The sequence below is a fragment of the Oncorhynchus nerka genome, linkage group LG26, assembly GCF_034236695.1.
Source record: "Oncorhynchus nerka isolate Pitt River linkage group LG26, Oner_Uvic_2.0, whole genome shotgun sequence".
NCBI classification, from domain to species: domain Eukaryota; kingdom Metazoa; phylum Chordata; class Actinopteri; order Salmoniformes; family Salmonidae; genus Oncorhynchus; species Oncorhynchus nerka.
In genome coordinates, this window is record NC_088421.1 from 46,086,601 (window position 1) to 46,098,797 (window position 12,197).

Consider the following 12,197-nt stretch of genomic DNA (forward strand, 5'->3'; position numbering starts at 1 on the left):
GTTTCAGAGTCATTGACCATCATTACTCCACCAGTCTGGTATGTTTCAGTCATTGACCATCGTTACTCCACCCGTCTGGTATGTTTCAGAGTCATTGACCATCATTACTCCACCCGTCTGGTATGTTTCAGAGTCATTGACCATCATTACTCCACCCGTCTGGTATGTTTCAGAGTCATTGACCATCATTACTCCACCCGCCTGGTATGTTTCAGAGTCATGTTGCTGTGTTTGCTTTCTGACCGTTTTCACCTGTCGTGTTTTGAAGCAGATGTTTACGGGATCAAAGAATATGTTCTACAAAAGGTAAACAAAGTCTCTAAGGCTGTGCTTACACAGGCAGTTCAATTCTGTTTTGTTTCCCTCACTAATTTGTCTTTTGACCAATCGGATCAGATCTTTTGCCAATAATTGGGTGAAGGATCAGAATAGGTCTGCCTGGTATAAACGCAGCCTATTCTCCCAGGTGCTTTGTCGTCAATGTTTAGACCCTGATGTCTTCATTCGATTGTATTGGTTCTTGAAGAGTAGCATCCCCTTGTCAGCCACTCAGACCGTTACATGTACTGTACATGTCTCAGCTGACATACTGAAAGTGTTGGTGTTGACTTGGGCTGGACCATGGACCAGAGGGAGGAGGACAGGCCCTGGGGGAGGACCAGAGGGAGGAGGACAGGCCCTGGGGGAGGACCAGAGGGAGGAGGACAGGCCCTGGGGGAGGACCAGAGGGAGGAGGACAGGCCCTGGGGGAGGACCAGAGGGAGGAGGACAGGCCCTGGGGGAGGACCAGAGGGAGGAGGACAGGCCCTGGGGGAGGAGGACCAGCGGGAGGAGGACAGGCCCTGGGGAAGGAGGACCAGCGGGAGGAGGACAGGCCCTGGGGAAGGAGGACCAGAGGGAGGAGGACAGGCCCTGGGGAAGGAGGACCAGAGGGAGGAGGACAGGCCCTGGGGAAGGAGGACCAGAGGGAGGAGGACAGGCCCTGGGGAAGGAGGACCAGAGGGAGGAGGACAGGCCCTGGGGAAGGAGGACCAGAGGGAGGAGGACAGGCCCTGGGAAGGAGGACCAGAGGAGGGGACAGGCCCTGGGGAAGGAGGACAGGCCAGAGGAAGGAGGACAGGCCCTGGGGAGGACCAGCTGGGGAAGGAGGACAGGCCCTGGGGGGGGAGGACCAGAGGGAGGAGGACAGGCCCTGGGGGAGGACCAGAGGGAGGAGGACAGGCCCTGGGGAGTACCAGAGGGGAGGAGGACAGGCCCTGGGGAGGACCAGAGGGAGGAGGACAGGCCCTGGGGGAGGGAGGACCAGAGGGAGGAGGACAGGCCCTGGGGAAGGGAGGACCAGAGGGAGGGGGACAGGCCCTTGGGAAGGAGGACCAGAGGGAGGAGGACAGGCCCTGGGGAAGGAGGACCAGAGGGAGGGGGACAGGCCCTGGGGAAGGAGGACCAGAGGGAGGAGGACAGGCCCTGGGGAAGGAGGACAGGCCCTGGGGGAGGACCAGAGGGAGGAGGACAGGCCCTGGGGGAGGACCAGAGGGAGGAGGACAGGCCCTGGGGGAGGACCAGAGGGAGGAGGACAGGCCCTGGGGGAGGACCAGAGGGAGGAGGACAGGCCCTGGGGGAGGACCAGAGGGAGGAGGACAGGCCCTGGGGGAGGACCAGAGGGAGGAGGACAGGCCCTGGGGGAGGACCAGAGGGAGGAGGGGGAAGGAGGACAGGCCCTGGGGGGAGGACCAGAGGGGAGGAGGACAGGCCCTGGGGAGGACCAGAGGGAGGAGGACAGGCCCTGGGGGAGGACCAGAGGGAGGAGGACAGGCCCTGGGGGGGAGGACCAGAGGGGGAGGACAGGCCCTGGGGAGGACCAGAGGGGGAGGACAGGCCCTGGGGAAGGAGGACCAGAGGGGAGGAGGACAGGCCCTGGGGAGGAGGACAGGCCCTGGGGGAGGAGGACAGGCCCTGGGGGAGGAGGACAGGCCCTGGGGAAGGAGGACAGGCCCTGGGGAAGGAGGACAGGCCCTGGGGGAGGGCCAGAGGGAGGAGGACAGGCCCTGGGGGAGGGCCAGAGGGAGGAGGACTGGCCCTGGGGGAGGGCCAGAGGGAGGAGGACAGGCCCTGGGGGAGGGCCAGAGGGAGGAGTACAGGCCCTGGGGGAGGACCAGAGGGAGGAGGACAGGGGAAGGACCAGAGGGAGGAGGACAGGGGAAGGACCAGAGGGAGGAGGACAGGCCCTGGGGGAGGACCCGAGGGAGGAGGACAGGGAAAGGACCAGAGGGAGGAGGACAGGCCCTGGGGGAGGACCAGAGGGAGGAGGACAGGCCCTGGGGGAGGACCAGAGGGTGGAGGACAGGCCCTGGGGAAGGAGGACCAGAGGGAGGAGGACAGGCCCCGGGGAAGGAGGACCAGAGGGAGGAGGACAGGCCCTGGGGGAGGACCAGAGGGAGGAGGACAGGCCCTGGGGGAGGTCCAGAGGGAGGAGGACAGGCCCTGGGGGAGGACCAGAGGGAGGAGGACAGGCCCTGGGGGAGGACCAGAGGGAGGAGGACAGGCCCTGGGGGAGGACCAGAGGGAGGAGGACAGGCCCTGGGGGAGGACCAGAGGGAGGAGGACAGGCCCTGGGGGAGGACCAGAGGGGGGAGGACAGGCCCTGGGGAAGGAGGACCAGAGGGAGGAGGACAGGCCCTGGGGGAGGAGGACAGGCCCTGGGGGAGGAGGACAGGCCCTGGGGAGGAGGACAGGCCCTGGGGAAGGAGGACAGGCCCTGGGGAAGGAGGACAGGCCCTGGGGAGGGCCAGAGGGAGGGACAGGCCCTGGGGAGGGAGGAGGGGCCCTGGGGGAGGGCCAGAGGGAGGAGGACAGGCCCTGGGGGAGGGCCAGAGGGGAGGACAGGCCCTGGGGAAGGAGGACCATGGGGGGGGCCAGAGGGAGGAGGACAGGCCCTGGGGGAGGACCAGAGGGAGGAGGACAGGGGGGAAGGACCAGAGGGAGGAGGAGGACAGGGGAGGAGGACCAGAGGGAGGAGGACAGGCCCTGGGGGAGGACCAGAGGGAGGAGGACAGGCCCTGGGGGAGGACCCGAGGGAGGAGGACAGGGGAAGGACCAGAGGGAGGAGGACAGGCCCTGGGGGAGGACCAGAGGGAGGAGGACAGGCCCTGGGGGAGGACCAGAGGGTGGAGGACAGGCCCTGGGGAAGGAGGACCAGAGGGAGGAGGACAGGCCCTGGGGAAGGAGGACCAGAGGGAGGAGGACAGGCCCCGGGGAAGGAGGACCAGAGGGAGGAGGACAGGCCCCGGGGAAGGAGGACCAGAGGGAGGAGGACAGGCCCTGGGGGAGGAGGACAGGCCCTGGGGAAGGAGGACCAGAGGGAGGAGGACAGGCCCTGGGGAAGGAGGACCAGAGGGAGGAGGACAGGCCCTGGGGAAGGAGGACCAGAGGGAGGAGGACAGGCCCTGGGGAAGGAGGACCAGAGGGAGGAGGACAGGCCCTGGGGAAGGAGGACCAGAGGGAGGAGGACAGGCCCTGGGGAAGGAGGACCAGAGGGAGGAGGACAGGGGAAGGACCAGAGGGAGGAGGACAGGGGAAGGACCAGAGGGAGGAGGACAGGGGAAGGACCAGAGGGAGGAGGACCAGAAGGAGGACAGGGGGAGGACCAGAAGGAGGACAGTACTTTTGTCTATGTGTTCGGTCTGTCTGTGATCCGCACCATTTCAACAGATCAAATTCCTGGTACATGTAAATGTAGTTGTCTAATAATGATGATTCTGGAGGATCAGTAATGGGGGAGAGGTTGAAGGAGCAGGCAGTCATGTACACCAGGACTGGGAATCTCTTTGTCCTACCTCCTGTCAGCGGTGGCTGGAGGATCAGAAATGGGGGAGGGGTTGAAGGAACAGGCAGTCATGGAGACCAGGACTGGGAATCTCTTTGTCCTACCTCCTGCCAGCGGTGGCTGGAGGGTCAGTAATGGGGGAGGGGTTGAAGGAGCAGGAAGTCATGGAGACCAGGACTGGGAATCTCTTTGTCCTACCTCCTGCCAGCGGTGGCTGGAGGATCAGTAATGGGGGAGGGGTTGAAGGAGCAGGCAGTCATGGAGACCAGGACTGGGAATCTTTGTCCTACCTCCTGTCAGCGGTGGCTGGAGGATCAGTAATGGGGGAGGGGTTGAAGGAGCAGGCAGTCATGGAGACCAGGACTGGGAATCTTTGTCCTACCTCCTGTCAGCGGTGGCTGGAGTATCAGTAATGGGGGAGGGGTTGAAGGAGCAGGCAGTCATGGAGACCAGGACTGGGAATCTCTTTGTCCTACCTCCTGCCAGCGGTGGCTGGATGGGTGAACTCAGATCTGATGTGACGGCTGTTTGTTAGGCTGCTGCTCTGAGGGCTGGGTGAACTCAGCTTTTCACGTTATTTGTAACTTATTTTGTACATCATGTTTCTGCAATTGTATCTAACGGAAAAAAAGAGCTTCTGGATATCAGGACTGCGATCACTCACCTCGGATTAGACCAAGCAGCAGGACGCACAGAACATTCTCCAAACACCCGACAGGGCCAACATCCCAGTTATTTGCAAGAGGAAGAAACGCAGGTACAGGGGAGACAGAGCGGGATGCCTAGGGAGGACCCGCAGAAGGCGAGTGGGAAAGCTGCCGTTACCGTCAATATTACTCGCCAACATGCAATCATTGGACAATAAATTAGACGAGGTACGATCATGAATATCCTACCAACGGGACATCAACTGTAATATCCTATATTTCACGTAATCGTGGCTGAATGACGACATGGATATTCAGCTAGCGGGATGCAGGGGCATTATAGAACAGCACACTACGGTAAGACGAGGGGGGGGGGGGGGGTCTGTGCATATTTGTAAACAGCTGGTGTACGAAATCTGAGGAAGTCTCTGGATATTGCTGGTCTGAGGTAGAGTATAAGAGTATATTGTGATAAATTGCAGGCCACACTACTTGCCTAGAGAGTTTTCAGCTATACTTTTCGTGGCTGTTTATTTACCACCACAGACAGATGCTGGCACTAAGACCACACTCAGTCAGCTGTATAAGGAAATAAGCTAACAGGAAACCACTCATCCAGAGGCGGCGCTCCTAGTGGCCGGAGACTTTAATGCAGGGAAACTTAAATCAGTTAAACATCAACATGTTAAATGTGCAACCAGAGGGAAAAACATTCTAGATCACCTTTACTCCACACAGAGAGACGCGTACAAAGCTCTCCCTCGCCCTCTATTTGGTAAATCCGACCACAACTCTACCCTCCTGATTCCTGCTTACAAGCAAAAATTAAGTGTGTGACTCGGTGACTCGGTCTATAAATAAGTGGTCAGATGAAGCAGATGCTAAACTCCAGGACTGCTTTTCTAGCACAGACTGGAATATGTTCTGGGATTCTTCCAATGCCATTGAGGAGTACACCACATCGGTCACTGGCTTTATCAATAAGTGCATCGAGGACGTCGTCACCACAGTGACTGTACGTACATACTCCAACCAGAAGCCATGGATTACAGGCAACATTCACACTGAGAAGAAGGGCTGCTTTCAAGGTGCGGAACTCTAACCCGGAAGCTTATAAGAAACCTGCTCTGCCCTGCGACTAACCATCAAACAGGCAATGCGTCAATACAGGGCTAAGATTGAACCATACTAAACCGGCTCTGACGCTCGTCTTATGTGGCAGGGCTTGCAAACTATTACAGACTACAAAGGGAAGCACAGCCGCGAGCTGCCCAGTGACACGAGCCTAGCAGACGAGCTAAATCACTGATTACCTGGACGTGTGCTCCGGGCATGTGCTGACAAGCTGGCAGGTGTCTTCACTGACATTTTTAACATGTCCCTGATTGAGTCTGTTTCAAGCCTGTAATCAAACCCATAAATGTTGATGCTTTCTACTTTTAAACTCGGACAAAACAGAGATGCTTGTTCTAGGTCCCAAGAATCAAAGAGATCTGTTGAATCTGACAATTAATCTTAATGGTTGTACAGTTGTCTCAAATAAAACTGTGAAGGACCTCGGCGTTACTCTGGACCCTGATCTCTCTTTTGAAGAACATATCAAGACCATTTCAAGGACAGCTTTTTTCCATCTAGGTAACATTGCAAAAATCAGAAACTTTCTGTCCAAAAATGATGCAGAACAATTTATCCATGCTTTTGTCACTTCTAGGTTAGACTACTGCAATGCTCTACTTTCCGGCTACCTGGATAAAGCACTAAATAAACTTCAGTTGGTGCTAAATACGGCTGCTAGAATCCTGACTAGAACCAAAAAATTTGATCATATTACTCCAGTACTAGCCTCCCTACACTGGCTTCCTGTCAAAGCAAGGGCTGATTTCAAGGTTTTACTGCTAACCTACAAAGCATTACATGGGCTTACTCCTACCTATCTCTCTGATTTGGTCCTGCCGTACATACCTACACGTACGCTACGGTCACAAGACGCAGGCCTCCTAATTGTCCCCTTCTCCTATAGATCTCCATTTTTATGGAACGGTCTGCCTACCCATGTCAGAGACACAAACTCGGTCTCAACCTTTAAGTCTTTACTGAAGACTCATCTCTTCAGTGGGTCATATGATTGAGTATATTCTGGCCCAGGAGTGGGAAGGTGAACGGAAAGGCTCTGGAGCAACGAACCGCCCTTGCTGTCTCTGCCTGGCCGGTTCCCCTCTTTCCACTGGGATTCTCTGCCTCTAACCCTATTACAGGGGCTGAGTCACTGGCTTACTGGGGCTCTCTCATGCCGTCCCTGGAAGGGGTGCGTCACCTGAGTGGGTTGATTCACTGATGTGGTCATCCTGTCTGGGTTGGCGCCCCCCCTTGGGTTGTGCCATGGCGGAGATCTTTGTGGGCTATACTCGGCCTTGTCTCAGGATGGTAAGTTGGTGGTTGAAGATATCCCTCTAGTGGTGTGGGGGCTGTGCTTTGGCAAAGTGGATGGGGTTATATCCTTCCTGTTTGGCCCCATCCGGGGGTGTCCTCGGATGGGGCCACAGTGTCTCCTGACCCCTCCTGTCTCAGCCTCCAGTATTTATGCTGCAGTAGTTTGTGTCGGGGGGCTAGGGTCAGTTTGTTATATCTGGAGTACTTCTCCTGTCCTATTCGGTGTCCTGTGTGAATCTAAGTGTGCGTTCTCTAATTCTCTCCTTCTCTCTTTCTTTCGCTCTCTCGGAGGACCTGAGCCCTAGGACCATGCCCCAGGACTACCTGACATGATGACTCCTTGCTGTCCCCAGTCCATCTGACCGTGCTGCTGTTCCAGTTTTAACTGTTCTGCCTTATTATTATACGACCATGCTGGTCATTTATGAACATTTGAACATCTTGGCCATGTTCTGTTATAATCTCCACCCGGCACAGCCAGAAGAGGACTGGCCACCCCACATAGCCTGGTTCCTCTCTAGGTTTCTAGGTTTTGGCCTTTCTAGGGAGTTTTTCCTAGCCACCGTGCTTCTACACCTGCATTGCTTGCTGTTTGGGGTTTTAGGCTCGGTTTCTGTACAGCACTTTGAGATATCAGCTGATGTACGAAGGGCTATATAAATCTATTTGATTTGATTTGATGCCCCAGACACTCAACTAGTCAATAGAAGGCCAGTTTTATTGCTTCTTTAATCAGGACAATCAGGACAACAACCTCCATTGCTTCCTATTCCCTACGTAGTACACTACTTTCGGGTCAAATAGGGAACAGGGTGCCCTTTGGAACACTTCCATTATCCTGAAGGCCTGAGTTAAAACACATTTAGTATTGATTATGGTTATTGACGATGGTGATCAATACAAAACGGAGTGCCTTAATTGATCCTTGTTCTGTCTGTCTGTTTATAAACCATTAGTGGTTACTGTATGTGTATTTAGGCCATTTTGGTTGATTGTATGTGTGTTTGGGCATGCAGATCACAGGAGGCTGGTGAGGGGAGGATTCTTTTCCAGCCATTACTTTGAGCCTGTCCTCCCCAATTAAGGTGCCACCAGCACCTATAATCTCTTCTTGGGGGACAGGCTGATCTCAGGAAATCACATTTGGTTATAATTGCAACGTTGACATATTTGTTGTGTTCGACATCCAACTGTAAAAGTACATGGGGAAAATGTTAATTGCCATTTTTTCGTCACTCCCTGAACTTGTATTCTCTCTTCCCACCACTAGGGGGCGATCACAGCCTTCCAGTGAGTTCCCCTATGGAACCCCTGGTGGGACACAACAGCCTTTTTTGCCAAATTCCATGATCAGACTTGGGCTGAGTTCCTATGGGCCCTGGGCAAAAGTAGTGCACTATATAGGGACTAGGGTGTTATTTGGGACGTTGCAATGCTTCCAGGGCAACGGCATGCGGACATCTGGAAAACATTAAACAACCTGCTGGTCAAAAGAACTGGGAAAGGAGGGAGGGAAGGAGGTGAGAGAGGAGGTAGGAAAGAAGGAAAGGGATGGAAGGATGAAGGGAAGGAAGGAGAAAGGGATTGGAGTTGGAGGTGGGGGATGGGGGAGAGAGAACCAGGAACAAAATGATTGATAGTTTACAACTGTTTTTAGCCTGGCTGTTGTTCCCTCTCCTCCCCTCCTACATGCACGCACGCACACACAGACACACGCATGTTGCATTCGCTAGAGTGCAATTCTCTTCCTCCATACAAGACCTAACTGAACCACTCCCCAAAATCCCCTCCACCCATAGCAGATCCTATTTTGTCTTGGCGGCCTGCAGAGTTTGTGGGTGCTGTTTTATGGCTCAAAAACATACCGTTTCTGCTGCAATCCAGATTTTACTGAGGGAGGGAGAGAGGGGTGTGTGTGTTTGAGGTTGGGGTGAGAGAAGGAAGATCTGAATGCAATCCAGACAGATTTTCCCAGGGTCTGCTACACATTCAGTGTCTATGACCGAATATACACACATGGTCCTGTGTGGCTCAGTTGGTAGAGCATGGCACATGCAACACCAGGGTGGTGGGTTTGATTCCCACGGGGGACCAGTATGAACAGATGATCAAATGTACATAAATCACTACTGTAAGTCTCTCTGGATAAGAGTGTCAGCTAAAATGTACATGTAAAAATGATGCATATCTGTTAGAGGGAATAGTATACTGTATGTTGGTGAGAGGTGTTGTACTGTATGTTGGTGAGAGGTCTTGTACTGTATGTTGGTGAGAGGTCTTGTACTGTATGTTGGTGAGAGGTCTTGTACTGTATGTTGGTGAGAGGTCTTGTACTGTATGTTGGTGAGAGGTCTTGTACTGTATGTTGGTGAGAGGTCTTGTACTGTATGTTGGTGAGAGGTTGTACTGTATGTTGGTGAGAGGTCTGTATGTTGGTGAGAGGTCTTGTACTGGTTGGTGAGAGGTCTTGTACTGTATGTTGGTGAGAGGCCTTGTACTGTATGTTGGTGAGAGGCCTTGTACTGTATGTTGGTGAGAGGTCTTGTACTGTATGTTGGTGAGAGGCCTTGTACTGTATGTTGGTGAGAGGTCTTGTACTGTATGTTGGTGAGAGGCCTTGTACTGTATGTTGGTGAGAGGTCTTGTACTGTATGTTGGTGAGAGGTGTTGTACTGTATGTTGGAGAGAGGTCTTGTACTGTATGTTGGCGAGAGGTCTTGTACTGTATGTTGGCGAGAGGTCTTGTACTGTATGTTGGTGAGAGGTCTTGTACTGTATGTACTTGAACCAGGTTGTCTAGAACAGATGAACCAGGTTGTCTAGAACAGATGAACCAGGTTGTCTAGAACAGATGAACCAGGTTGTCTAGAACAGATGAACCACGTTGTCTAGAACAGATGAACCACGTTGTCTAGAACAGATGAACCACGTTGTCTAGAACAGATGAATTACGTTGTCCTAGTGATGTCAAATAGCAGAAAGGAGACTTATCTCCCCTTACCTAGTAGACAGACAGACTGATAGCTCTAAACCTGGGTAGACAGACTGATGATAGCTCTAACCCTGGGTAGACAGACTCATGATAGCTCTAACCCTGGGTAGACAGACTCATGATAGCTCTAACCCTGGGTAGACAGACAGACTGATGATAGCTCTAACCCTGGGTAGACAGACAGACTGATGATAGCTCTAACCCTGGGTAGACAGACAGACTGATGATAGCTCTAACCCTGGGTAGACAGACAGACTGATGATAGCTCTAACCCTGGGTAGACAGACAGACTGATGATAGCTCTAACCCTGAGTAGACAGACAGACTGATGATAGCTCTAACCCTGGGTAGACAGAGAGACTGATGATAGCTCTAACCCTGGGTAGACAGAGAGACTGATGGTAGCTCTAACCCTGGGTGTAGACAGACTGGTAGCTCTCACCCTGGGTATACAGACAGACTGATGGTAGCTCTAACCCTGAGTAGACAGACAGACTGATGATAGCTCTAACCCTGAGTAGACAGACAGACTGATGATAGCTCTAACCCTGGGTAGACATACAGACTGATGGTAGCTCTAACCCTGGGTATACAGACAGACTGATGGTAGCTCTAACCCTGGGTATACAGACAGACTGATGGTAGCTCTAACCCTGGGTAGACAGACAGACTGATGGTAGCTCTAACCCTGGGTAGACAGACAGACTGATGGTAGCTCTAACCCTGGGTAGACAGACAGACTGATGGTAGCTCTAACCCTGGGTATACAGACAGACTGATGATAGCTCTAACCCTGGGTGTAGACAGACTGGTAGCTCTAACCCTGGGTGTAGACAGACTGGTAGCTCTAACCCTGGGTGTAGACAGACTGGTAGCTCTAACCCTGGGTGTAGACAGACTGGTAGCTCTAACCCTGGGTGTAGACAGACTGGTAGCTCTAACCCTGGGTGTAGACAGACTGGTAGCTCTAACCCTGGGTGTAGACAGACTGGAAGCTCTAACCCTGGGTAGACAGACAGACTGATGGTAGCTCTAACCCTGGGTAGACAGACAGACTGATGGTAGCTCTAACCCTGGGTGTAGACAGACTGATGGTAGCTCTAACCCTGGGTGTAGACAGACTGATGGTAGCTCTAACCCTGGGTGTAGACAGACTGGTAGCTCTAACCCTGGGTGTAGACAGACTGATGGTAGCTCTAACCCTGGGTATACAGACAGACTGATGGTAGCTCTAACCCTGGGTATACAGACAGACTGATGGTAACTCTAACCCTGGGTATACAGACAGACTGATGGTAACTCTAACCCTGGGTAGACATACAGACTGATGGTAGCTCTAACCCTGGGTGTAGACAGACTGGTAGCTCTAACCCTGGGTGTAGACAGACTGGTAGCTCTAACCCTGGGTATACAGACAGACTGATGGTAGCTCTAACCCTGGGTATACAGACAGACTGATGGTAACTCTAACCCTGGGTAGACATACAGACTGATGGTAGCTCTAACCCTGGGTGTAGACAGACTGGTAGCTCGTCTGCCCACGTGTTCTCGCACACCCCGAGAGCTTCTGGTCAGCGGGGTGGTGGCACCGGGATCTTCATCTCTCCCAAGTGGTCATTCTCTCTTTCTCCCCTTACCCATCTGTCTATCGCCTCCTTTGAATTCCATGCTGTCACAGTTACCAGCCCTTTCAAGCTTAACATCCTTATCATTTATCGCCCTCCAGGTTCCCTCGGAGAGTTCATCAATGAGCTTGATGCCTTGATAAGCTCCTTTCCTGAGGACGGCTCACCTCTCACAGTACTGGGCGACTTTAACCTCCCCACGTCTACCTTTGACTCATTCCTCTCTGCCTCCTTCTTTCCACTCCTCTCCTCTTTTGACCTCTCCCTCTCACCTCCCCCTCCTACTCACAAGGCAGGCAATACGCTCGACCTCATCTTTACTAGATGCTGTTCTTCCACTAACCTCATTGCAACTCCCCTCCAAGTCTCCGACCACTACCTTGTATCCTTTTCCCTCTCGCTCTCATCCAACACTTCCCACACTGCCCCTACTCGGATGGTATCGCGCCGTCCCAACCTTCGCTCTCTCTCCCCCGCTACTCTCTCCTCTTCCATCCTATCATCTCTTCCCTCTGCTCAAACCTTCTCCAACCTATCTCCTGATTCTGCCTCCTCAACCCTCCTCTCCTCCCTTTCTGCATCCTTTGACTCTCTATGTCCCCTATCCTCCAGGCCGGCTCGGTCCTCCCCTCCCGCTCCGTGGCTCGACGACTCATTGCGAGCTCACAGAACAGGGCTCC